A 13,351-nucleotide genomic window follows, 5' to 3' on the forward strand; every position below is an offset into this window, starting at 1 on the left:
AGCTTGGTACCATTATTAGGCTGATCCATGACCTAGCCCCTCCCCATTAGCCCCTCTCTATTGAGGTATATGGGCTGTGCACTGTGGAGTTAGCCAACAGTTATGGGTAAGATAAATGTCTCTGCATATCATGACCCGACATGTGGCTCTGACATTCTTTCCTCCCCCTCTTCCGCAAAATTTCCCTGAGCCATGTTGGGCGAATTTTTGGTCTGATTCAGTGATGAGGTGTTGGGGGCCTCTGAGGCTCTGGCTCTGATATGGTAGGAGTTGGTTTTTCTCTGTGTTGGTCTCCTTCCCCCTTGTGCTGGTATCTGGTTCATCAGGAAAACAGCACCCTTGCTTGTTTCACCAAATATTCTTAGTTTCAGCTGGGGCCCCTTTGAGGTATTATGGGGTGTCTCTCTCCATAGTTCTTACTGCATTCAAGTCTTTCAACTTTGACCATAATAGCACTGAAAGGCCAAGGTTTCAAATAGTTCTACATTCCTCTTGAAAATCAGCTCCAAAAGGCCAAAGACATATAATCAGGTATCTAGCAGCAATTCCACTCCTCAGTACCACTTTACTGTTGCAGTCAGGTTCTCATTGATGGTAGAAATCATCCAACCAAGAGCAGCTTGTGGCAAAAAAAAAAAAAGGTTTATCTTGGTTTACGGGCTCAAGAGGAAGCTCCATGATGGCAGGGGGAAATCATGGCATGAGCAGAGGGTGGACATCAATCCCTGGCCCACATAAGATGGACAACAGAAACAGGAGAGTGTGCCAAACACTGGCCAGGGAAACCTGGCTATAACAACCATAAGCCTGCCCCCAACAAAACACTCCTTCCAGGAGGCATTAATTCCTAACTCTCTATCAGCTGGCAATATAGCATTCAGAACATCTAAGTTTATGGGAGACACCTGAATCAAACTACCACAGATACCCAAATAACTAGGAAAATTTAGGATGTACTATATGTTGTAACACAGGTTGTTGCCAATTCTCTCTCTCTCTTTCTCTATTTTTCTTGTTGGTTTTTTGACGTAGGGTCTCATTTTAGCTCAGGATGACCTGGAATTCACTACATAGTCTCAGACTGGTCTCAAAACCATGACAATCCTCCTACCTCTGCTCTGAAGTGTTGTGGCAAGTCATTCCTGATAAATAGTTTTGATTTGGGAAGGGGTATGTCATGTTTACATTATTTGGTATATAAAAGGATGATATTTCTATTTCTGCAGTCTTATTATTGTTCTTACTGTGATGCTCATCATTGGTGTAATGCTTATTCAGTGACAAAACTCTTCTTTCTCTTCTACTCTATAAAATTTTTCTGAGAAAGATAATTTTATTTTTAATATTTCCTCAATAAATGCAAAATTCTTACTGACAAAAGTGATTATATAATAAAAGATACATTATCAGTTCTGAATAGGAGTCTCAGAAAGCTTCAGGAAGAGGAAAGCCTAAAATGAAAAAGGGGAATTATAATTAAATTCTAATTTGTCTATTTTTACTTCTATTTCTGCACTAATTTCATCTCAGTGAAAGCATTAGCAGTCATAAGCCATAGGCTCAAAACTTGAGCTTACAACCAATCAAGTCTAGCCAGTCATTACAATAACCAAAATGAGGAGGTGAGGATTAGATGTGAGAAAGGAATTTAGTATTCAACATGAGTCTCCAGGGAACAGAAAACTTCTCTGCCTTGTCTTAGATGGGTGGGTACTGCCATGAATTCCAGATGATGTAGGAAGGGAGCAAGAAATGAGCAGAATCAAGAACCTTGTTCACACAGTCTCACCCATGTCAAGAAAATTCACACTGTTCTGTTGGGAGAGAAGAGGATTGATCATGTTCACTTGAAGTTTAGTGTGGGAGGAGGAATGTGATCATGGATTAAACTCCTTCTGTTAATCTACCAACCCTAACCCTGTTCCTGTTGAGGTGGGATTAGGTTCTCATGAGATAATTGTTCCTACTTAGGGGACTAATGTTAGCATTGAGTGATCTACAGTATACAAAAGACCTAAGGACAAAAACCACAAAATAATCTCAATCATGTGGAGATATTTTTTGACTAAGGTGAACCTCCCAGCATAATAAAATGTAAAAATTAGGAATAGAAGTAACATACTTCAAAATTTAAAAAAAGGATGTACAAAACAAACCTATAGCCAGCAATTAACTAATGAGGAATAATGAAGAAGTCCAAGGGGATATCACAGGGAGTAATAAGAATATTAAAGTATCACATCTCTCTCTCTCTCTCTCTCTCTTTCTCTCTCTCTCTCCATATATATATATGGAGATATATCACTATATCACTGCTTGGCTCCCCCATGATAGGTAGTGCTGAGGAAGGACCAGGCCTGCTGGTTCCTCCCAAGGGGTTGAGGAGGAGGATGAGTGTCAGACGACTCAGAACCTCTCCTAGTCACTGGAGAAATACCACACTGAGTCGGGAGTCTTGTCGAAGCAGGAACTCACTTTATTGTTACAGGTGGTTGCCTATATAATGTTGAGAACGAAGGCGGGGATTCTAGGATGGGGGGAGAGGTAAGGTCCAATAGTAAACTGTGACTATTGAAATGATAATTCCAACTCCTATGCAGAAGTAGCAGGCAAGAAGCCATTAGGTGCCTTGCTGAGTCCTTGCTGGTCAGAGAAAGGTCGCCAAACTTTAGCTAGGCTCAGTAAGTTCCACTAGGCCTCATGTCTGGGCCTCTCAAGGCCCAACATCTCACCCTTTTGTTTTTGTAAGCACGGTGGAAAACAGGGCCCCTGTCTTAGTTTGTCCCCATCTGGAGATCTTACCCGTCACTGGGTACCATGTATCCAGCTCGGTGAGAATCCAGTCTGTGACCTGTCTTAGGTTGTCCCAGCTGTCTGAGATCTTATGAGGGTGGGGGAGGGATGTTCATATGAGGACAGCCAGTCATATGAGTAGCTTGACTCCTGAGTAGTGAACCTATGATAACATATTTCAACCTGATGAAGTTTTATTGACTCTAGCCATTGGTGAATAACTTGTGTAATCTTACTAATTACACAAGGCCTGACAGTGAGGAGAAGGAGAAGGAGGGGCTCAAGTAGAGGGAGAAGGCAGGGTAAGAAGCCATGTAATCCTGTCTGCAGCAGGTTATCCTGGAGGTCCTGTCGCCTCCTCTCCAAGTCTTCCTGGAGCCTCTTAATCTTGTCCTGGATGATTCCTGGTTTATTGATGTAAAAGCAGCATTTTTCCTGTAAAAACAAGCACATGCCTCCCTTTTCAGCCATTAGTAGGTCTAGTCCCCTCCTGTTTTGTAGGACTACCTCAGCCAGAGAATTTAGCTCTTGTTGGAGATAGGTCTCCCTCCAATATTATCAAAAGAGGGCATAGGGAGGGCCTCATTTCCAGAAATGATATCTACATCTAGGATTTAAGGTGGCTGGGAAACAAACGCCCATCCAATTATTGGGCAGAAAGTCATAGGCCATCCCACCTCCACAAACATAAACCATTCCAGAAGGTGGGCAGAATTGAGCACTGGGCTCAGTTGTGTTAAAAGTATAGAAGGAAGGATGCATGTACCCCACATCTATACTGGAATTTTTAGGGGAAGGCAGGGTCCAAATGCAAGTTCCAAAGGAAACATTGGGAAAAGATGGATGGGGAAGGGGAAGGTGGCTGAGCAATTTTTTAAGGTAGTGTGGGCAACTGTACTGCAAGCAGCTGTGGAGGCCCAGATGGGAGGCAAATCCAGAGCAGGGTGAAGACCATTTTAGGAGCAGTCCTCAGTGGTGGGACACTCCCTGGAGAAATGATTATCAGTGTCTCCTTGTTGGAACAAATATTTTAGGTCTCTCACTGGTACTCAAATGGGTCTTTTTTCATCTTGAGGGAAGACACATCCAAACCCTCTCTCTGCTGTGAGGAACAGGTCTGGTCCTCTCCAGGCCCCAGTCAATGGGTCCCTCCATCTTACCCAGATAGAACAGTAGGTAACAGAGGAGGACTAATGTTTTTGGAAAGGGGATAATTGTTTATCTTCTTTAGAAAAATTTTAAATATTTAGGGTAAATAATGCCTTTTTTAGTTGGTCATGTGGGGGTAAGGATTCCCCTCTTTTGTTTTTGTAATTCAGACTTAAGAGTCTGATTATCCTATCTTTAAAATTTTAGTTGTACTATGGTAGTATAAGCCTTATATATGAGGTATAGAAAGTAGACATATCTCATATTTTAAATATCTAATACTTATAAATATCTCACATTTTAAATATTTAACATTTATAAACAGACAGAACCAGTCTTGAAAACAGTACCAATTGATTTATAAACTAACTCACTTAACCTAGAAATTCATAGCACCTGTGTTTGAAAACATCTCTGATTAGTTTAGATACTACTGTTGGTATAAATTACTCAGAGAACATTGGAAATAGAACTATAGTGTTTAATTATTTTTTTAAACCAAAACAACTAGCTAAATTTTAATATAACCCTTGATAAATCCTTTTGAAAGAAAAAATATTATTTGACAACCCATGATTTTGGTTTAAACTTGATAGCTATTGATTTTATGTACCAAAGAAACTTTTATTAACATAAAACAGTTTTATGTTTTACCCATCGCTTAAATTTGATAAAGCTTAAGCAAGCTATCCTAACATATCCCAGGTAGATGAAAGTTATCATTTCTGAAATTAAATCACTTAAGCCTAAGTGATTAAATCTAGTTATGACCATTCAATAGAATTAGCATAAATAAGACAGAAGCTATTTTTAAAGTTACAATGTCTTTAGGTATGAGTATTTCACCTTTAGAAAATAACCACTTCTATGTGAGCCTTTATCTTAAGAATAGTTAAAACCATGATGAAAAGAGGAACCTAATTTACTTTACTGAGAGAATCTTAAAGCCAGTTTTATAACCCTTAAATCATAACAAATTAGCATCAGTGACCTGTTAATGAGTGATGCCTTATAATAAAAGTCAGTTTCTCCATTGATTAAAACCTTGGCATCAGGCAAACATTAGATTTAATACAATTAAATGTTTTAATGAAGGGGCCCTTCCCCTGATATACACATTAGGTAAGTCTGATGCTTATCTTATATAAGGAGTTTGTAACCTGGCCAAATACCTTGACTCAGTTGACCTATTTAACATTTTTTCTAGTGAGAAATTTTATCTAACAGATGTGACCTTAGGTGTTTAAAAGAGAAGAACTAAAAAGAACCACAGTTATATGTTGTACTTTTTTTTTTTTTCTTTGTCAGAGACAATTGGCCATTTTGTCTTTAGTCAGAGTCTGGGGGACACATGGCTTAAACTTGTATGGGGCATAAGATAAAGGGGGTATTATCCCTTTTTCCAGAGTCCAGCTTTCCATGAATTTAAATAGTATATGTTGGAAAGCAAGAGCAAAATGAAATTACAGAGCAGAGAGATAAGCATCCTGACATTTCTTATCCTATTCTGAAGTTATTTGTTTTTACATAACAAATTTACTCATTTTCAAAACACCAGGTGATAGACTCTTGTCTATGTTTAACCTGGTTAAACCTCCAGTTACATCTGTACTTATGACTTTGTGACCCCCCTAGCATAGGCATCACCTGTGTCTAATGTAGGATGAATTTACATTAAGACTATGTCCCTATATAAAACTTTTAGAGAACCCTTAAAAGTCTGTAAACAGTTCAAAAATCTCTAACTTTAGTCATGACATTAGGTTTAGCCTGAAAATTCTTTCCTACATACACACATCAGTTCATTACAAATTTAACCTTGATCAAACTCTCTGGCCCTGGGCAGCAGGATGCAGCCAGCCCTTATGGCCGTAGCCCAGTTCCAACAAAGTCCTCTGTAGTCTTTCCTTCCCCTTAGAAAGCTCATAAACCAATCCTCGAAGTTCAATGCTGTCTGTACTTAGCATTCTCAGATTCTCATCAGAATAGTCCATAAAATTTGGCTTACCACTCCAGAAGACATATTCAGTTGTAAGCACCAAGTCCATGCCTATTCCTCCAAAATAAAGGTTCCAAAAGATCAACATCCACATGGTTAGGTTCATGTCAGTCCACTCCTTGGTACCAAGTTTTGTATCAGACAGCTTCAGGTTTACTGAGATGAACTTCCAGACCAAGCACAGTTATGATGGAAGGGATATTTACTGAAGCCTACAGGTCCAAGGGAAGTTCCATCATGGCAGAAAAAGCTGGCCTGCCTTCACAGGACCAAGGGGTGGGGGGGAGGGAGAGAAGTACAAACCTAAAGATCAAAAGCCGCACAGTGTTTCCATTAGGGACATATGACCTGTTCAGAAATACAAAAGCCACAGCTGCAGCTTGCTGGTGAACCAAAAATGAAAGGAAAGAGAAAGAGAATGAAGAGATGTTGACAAGCAAGTACAGGTTATAGAAGCAAAGTTTAGCACATTAAATATGAAGACTACCGCATAACCTATGAGGGTACACTCATCCGCACATGTACACCGGTTGACCTCCTCAATGAGAATGCCTCACATGGGGCACTAGTCTGCCGGGTTCCTGGAGCCCCATGTTTGGCACCAGATGCCAGCCCCCACCCCCCACCACCACCAGGTAGTGCTGAGGAAGGACCAGGCTCGCTGGTTCCTCCCAAGGGGTTGAGGAGGAGGATGAGCATTGGATGACTCAGAACCTCTCCTAGTCACTGGAGAAAAACCACACTGAGTCGGGAGTCTTGTCGAAGCAGGAACTCACTTTATTGTCACAGGCAGTTGCCTGTATAATGTTGAGAATGAAGACAGGGATTCTAGGATGGGGGAGAGGTAAGGGCCAATATTAAACTGTGACTATTGAAATGATAATTCCAACTCCTATGCAGAAGTAGCAGGCAAGAAGCAATTAGGTGTCTTGCTGAGTCCTAGCTGGTCAGAGACAGGTTGCCAAACTTTAGCTAGGCCCAGTATGTTCCACTAGGCCTCATGTCTGGGCCTCTCAAGGCCCAACATATCACGTACATATATGACAAGAAAGATGAAGGGGGATTATTTATAAGAGGAAGAGGGATAAACAATATGGGGAGAGTGGATGTAGAGGGGAGTTGGAATCAGTAATAGAAAAGTACATAGTATATGAATAAAAATATATGAATAGAAATTTCATAAAGAAATACACTATTTTGTATGCTAACCGAAGAGATTAAGAATGCTAGTTATTCTCATTTTGGAGTTTTCTGATACAAAAGGGTTACATGAAAACTTTAGATGAAAATTCTTTCAGTGAGTAATGTGCCTGTGGAGATATTTGGGCAGAAATCTGCCCAAAGTTTAAGGGAAAGGAGATACATACAAGAAGAAGGTAGAAATAACTAAACCTTGACAAGTGATAGCTATCTATAGTATATGTTTTGGTCTGTTTTTATGTGGGATTGACCCTAATAATCTGGTAACATGAATGCCTGGAAAATGGAAAATAGTCCTGGAAAGTGGCAAACTACATTGTTAATATAAGCATGTAGAAACTGATGAATCAATTGTTCAAATATAATAAGAAATTTTAATCAGTAAACTTTTTCATATTAGTTGTGTATATGTGTATTTCTAACTATATGATAAATCCCTACTACTTCCCAATATTAACTATTCACATTTCTGTTGATATCTTTCTGTTCATGCACTGTTCCTTGTGCAATATGCACATTAAAACTGATATTCAGAATTCATTTTGCAATTTTAAACATTAAAACCTTTGGAAATTTTAAAAATAGGTGTTTTCTAGGAGGCTTCTTAAAACTTCTTCTGATTATAATTCTGGGAAGAATATTAAACTTGAAAATTCATAGTAAATACAATACATTTAGTAAATATTTCCAAGAAATTTTATTAACAGAAATATAAATGGTAGATCAGGTTAAGGTCAAATTATTTTTATGTTCAACATGCCTGCCCCAGAGTGTATCATAAATCTCATTGTGGTGACTACAGCAATTTCATACTTCATATCTGTGATTTTCCACTGCCTCAGGATGAAATTAAGTCATATATATATATATATATATATATATATATATATATATATATATACATATATATATATACACACACACATACACATATATATTATATATATATGCTATATGTATAATCAAATGCTGGCAGAAGTAATACAAATCCTTGAATAACATGTACAACATGAAAAGTTATTTTCTGTAGTTATATTAAGAGAAAATTACTTGAAAAGGCAAAAACTCAAGAAAATTTCACAAGCAATGTATTGTAAACAATTGCAATTTCAGTTTATTCTAGATTGATTTATAAATAATCGAAATTAATTTATAGTACACAATAAAACAAATCTATAATCAATGTAATCAATTATCCAGGATGAAGTCCTAGACCTCAAGGTACATACTTTGTGAATGTCTTTTTAAAGAATGCACCATTAATGACACTGTTCATGATTTAATAAGCTTCCTTAATAATGCTTCAGAATAGTTCTTTTATAAACTGGTAGTCTCCTCATGTTCAACAGTGCATTTTAATTAGTATATGCAAAGGGCACAATATATCCCAATAGCTTTAAATCTTTCTTTAAAAATATTTCAGTGGGTTTTAGGATTTTTGTGCCTATATTCAGTGATCATGCTTCAGGGTATTTTAACCAGAAAACTTTACTTCTCCCTCTCATAGTCTTAGAGTCTGTTTCAGAGCTTTGGCTAACAACATGTATTTAGAGCTCAAATATTTTTGACTTGGATTCACATGATCAGAGCAGTAAGAGTTGTAATAAAATCAGAGCAACCCATGAATTTTCATGAGAAGACAAACTGGAATAATCAGATTATTGACTGTAATATTTATTTCCCCTAGTCACCAAACCAAAAATATATATATATAAATAAACATGTCACCTCATGTACTCGAAAGTGCTAACTAATTAGCATGTGACATAAATCATTTTAAGCAATGGTTGTTAGGCACTAGTTAGGCTTATGATCTCAGAGAGGCTGTGAAAAGTTTTGGCAAAGTGACATAATAAATAAGATGGAATGACTGGACTCCTACTTGAAATGGATGTCTGTTACATGCTAATTAAATACCAGTTACTTACTTTCTTCAATGTCTAATTTCCCATCTATAGGATAGGAATAATGCATAACTTAGAGGAAATCTGTAACGCCCCTAGTAGAAGACCATGTATGCTTTCAGGACTAAAGCAAGAATTTGAAAACTTGCAGTGGAAAATAATTATTCTACTTTATAGCAGTTACCTTACCCTTTTGGGGACAAAAACATCCAGCAAGTAGGAAGGAGGTTTCATAATGGCAGGAGAAGCATGGCAGAGCAGATGCTAGGCTTCATATCTCTCAACAGCAACTGGAAGGTAGCAGCAAGAGTGAGCTAACTCTGGCAAAAGGAAAGCAGGGTTGTGACAACTCAAGACTTACCTCAAATGACACACCTCCTCCAGCAAGGCTTGAGCACCCCAACTTACACTAGCTAGCGATTGAGTGTGAGACTAGCTTCATGAGGCTACAGGGGTCATTCCACATTCAAGCCATCACACTACTTTAGTTTAAACAATTAGAAATGAATTTTCTTATGATAATATTTAACATTTACTTAAAGATAAAATTACTGTAAATTAATTTCATATATATTTACATATAATAAATATATGGTAGGTATGTGTAGCTGTTTCATTTATGAAAACTAATACCTTTCTTATATACACAGTTTACTGATTATTCTTTTTGTTTTTATTATTATAATAATTATTATTATTAACAACATATTTTGTATAGATACACTATGTGTTGGTACCTTCTTTTCCCTCATCCCTGCCCCTGTTCCTCTGGAGAACCTCCTCAGTGGGGTTGCAGGTATTCACTATGGAGTTGTGGATTATACATTGTGGGAACCGCAGTCATTTATTCGGTGTGGCGTGGTGGGAGGCGAGGGAATGCCTCTGGGCATGAAATCTCATCCTGCAGGTCTTAAAATGCTTCTGCCCCCTCTTCTGCAAGTTTCCTGAGTTGTGGTTGGACAGTTATAAGTCTACATCAGTGGTGAGTTCTTAGGAGTCTCTGGATCTCTACTTTGATAATTTTTCAGTGTTCTCAGGGTCTGTCTCCTTCACTCTGTCATTGATGAACAGGTTTAGCATGGAAGCAGTACTCTTGCTAGTCTCCCTAATTCCTCTGGTCTCAGCTGTCAATGGCTGAAGTGCAAGGGATAGTATGTCTCCTTGGGTCTCACTAACTTCTGAAAAAGAAGAATAGATTCTGCAATGGAGAGTGAAGCCAGCATAATTTAAGTTGTATAAGCATTATTAATTTAGGGAGAATTTGATGTATGTAACCCTTCTTTTAGCCAAAGACTAGTGAGAGCTTGAAAAATGGAAAGCATAATCTTTGTCTCCATATGATTCTGATCTGGTTCCAAGTACCAGATATAAGTTCCTTTACACTGTGTAGATCTCTTAGCCAATCAGAAAGCTATTGGTCACCCACCCAGGCTATGTGCCACTATTACACTTGTGTGTACATCCTGTCATGTTTGCTTCTGAGGAGCTTAGACCTCTGGTTGCTCAGAACATTGTTGGCCATTTTCCTGTAGTAGCTCATGCAGTGCTTTCCAGCACTAGACAGTCTGGGGACTGGCTTTCTCCTCAGGATTCCAGTCAGGTATTTTCATGCTCTGCATCAGTAGCATATGGTGTCTCCTGCAATCAGGTCTTACTTCTCACCTCAGGTAGGTAACCAAGTGCTTTGACAGAGGCCTGTCTTGTTTGGGGGTCTTGTAGGTCTCCCCCATCAACAGCTCATTGTGGGTAGCAACCAATTTCTGATACTGGGAGTTAGAGGCCACAGACAAAAAAAAAAAAAAAAAAAAAAAAAAAAAAGCTTAGGTTTCATACCAACTTCTCTAGGGCCCATCTTTTCAGGTGGTCCTCCTTTAATCCTTTTGAGGGTTATATATTTTAGTCTATCTCAAAGGATAAATGTTTCTTGGGTAGCAGTTCATTTTGGATTTAGTTTTCTGTTTGATTTTCCCCACATTCCCATTCCTCTCCCCACAAAGCCTTTCATCCCTATTTTCTGGGCCTTGCATTGCCTATCAGGTATGTCAGCTACTTGAGCAGGTCCAGATTAAGAAGTACAGATAAGTGACACCATGTGGCTTCTATCTTTCTGTGATTGTGTGAGTTTGCTGAGTATGATCTGTTCCAATCTACTCATTTTCCCACAAATTTCATTGTATCATATTTTTTCTTAGTGCTGAGAAGAATTCCATTGTCAAAATGTACCACAACTCATTATCCATTCATTCAATGATGGGTACCTAAGTTGATTCCAGTTCTTAGCTCTATGTTGGTAGTCCTATATTCACCTTCTTCAGGAATCTGCATATCTTTTCCATAGTGGTGGTACAAGTTTACATTCCTACCAACAGTGGATGAGGGGTTCATCTTTCCCCAGATCCTCACCAACATTTATTAGTTTTTTAATGATTGCCATTCTTAATGGACTAACATGGAATCTCATGGTTGTTTTAATTTGCACAGCCTGAATGGTTAGGGATGCTGAACATTTTGTTAATTATGTGATAGTCATTTGTATTTCTTTCTCTGAGAACCCCCCCCCCCATTCAGTTCTCTGCCTCATATTTGGAGTGGGATTTTTGACGTATTATTGTTTAATTTTTTGAGTTCTTTGTAGATTCTAGATATTAGTCTTCTGTCAGTGGTATAGCTGCTGAAGATGTGTTTCCCATTCACTGGATAATCTATTGGCTCTGCCTATGGTATGTTTGTGCAAAAGCATTTAGCTTCATGAGATCCCATTGGTTGACTGGCTGTTCAATTCTCTGAACTGCTGGAGTTTTGTTCAGGAAGTATTTTCCCACTCCTACATTGGGTAGGGTTCTTCTTATTTTTTTTTTTTTTTCCCAGTAGTTGAAGAGTTTCAGGCCTTATACTGAGGCATATTTCTTTTATTCTTTTTATTTCATCTATTGTAATATAATTATAATTAGACCTTCCTAAATAAACAATATGACACCTCCTTACTGTAAGGTTCAGTAGTGACCAAGACAACAGAGACCACTCTGAGGCAAAGATGGAAGCTTTTATTTGGGATAAACATGAGCTGCCATGCCTAATTCTCAAGAGCAGAGCAGCCAATTTGGGATTATAGCTAGTGGGCTATATAGAGCTCTTCAGTTGGGGGAAGGTGAGGAAGGGGCAAATAAAAGTTTCTTTAGGGGAGATCTAAGATAGCCAGGGTGTGACACCAGAACAGGAAGCTGGTGTACTAGACCTGGGGCACTGTTAGGCAAGGAAAGGATGATGGCTGGGAGGTTTCTTGAGTAATGTGGATGACCCACTTCCTTGTTTCTCTGTTGCCCTCCTGCTGTCCTTGGTGACTCCATTTGGTCCTGACCTAACACTTACTACAATCACTTTGTTTCCTAAGAGAAGATGGAATTGATTCTAATACATATATTTTACTATAATGCACAGCTATAAACGTATTTGAAAAGGTCACTTATTCTCTTGGGTAAACAGACATCCACATTACTGTTCCAGCTCTGTGCTGACGGTCTTAAATCAAATTCTTGAGCTGCCACTATTTTAAAACTGTATTGTGACACACTCTTCTAATACAATTGAACTTCTAGGCCACTAAGATTCTTATAAGTATCCAAGGCAATGGAATTTTTTGACACTTGCTGACTCACCTAAGTTTGTGTTTGCATTGTTTTCTTGTTCTAATGGAATTCAAATACTCTTGCAAATTCTTACATTCATAGAAAAGCTATTTTTACATATTTACGGAAGATTCTATAGCAAAAATAATGTCAAGTGTGTGTTATTTTCAGAATGAGACAATTTTTCATTTTGACTTCTAATTTAAAACCTGTCTTAATAAATTTTCAAGTCAACAAATATAATGACAAATTCATGTACTTGATTTTTTTTATTTATGTAATTTTTATCAGAGGTAATATTCTTAATATAATTTTGTTTATTTATAATTATTAACACTGTAAGCCATTAGCAATCAAAACTGCTATATAAATATCTGTGTCTATTTACACATTTATATCTGATAAAAATCTTTCTTGGGCTGTGAGATATGTATTTTATTTTAAATATGTAAGGATATCATTTATTAAGAGTCAAGTGAACTGTTTGATTTATGCTTTCTATGATATTCTATGATTTCTTTTCTTTTCTTTTTCTTTTTTTTTTTTAGATAGGGCCTCATGTAGCTCAGGAAAGCCTAAAACACTCTATGTAGGCCTTGAACTTCAGATCCTCCTGCATACACCTCATAAGTGCTGGGTTTACAAGTATGAGTCACTTTGTGTTAGATAGATGTGGTTCT

The 13,351-nt window shown here is 37.9% G+C and overlaps 1 protein-coding gene across 1 annotated transcript in view; it reads right to left on the reverse strand.

Annotated features, from left to right (window-relative positions):
- Sgcz (sarcoglycan zeta) overlaps window positions 1-13,351 on the reverse strand; it is a 1,272,783-nt gene that overhangs the window by 431,430 nt on the left and 828,002 nt on the right. The gene's annotated exons all lie outside the window — the stretch shown is intronic.

This window comes from Jaculus jaculus, chromosome 1 (genome assembly GCF_020740685.1).
Source record: "Jaculus jaculus isolate mJacJac1 chromosome 1, mJacJac1.mat.Y.cur, whole genome shotgun sequence".
Classification (NCBI taxonomy): domain Eukaryota; kingdom Metazoa; phylum Chordata; class Mammalia; order Rodentia; family Dipodidae; genus Jaculus; species Jaculus jaculus.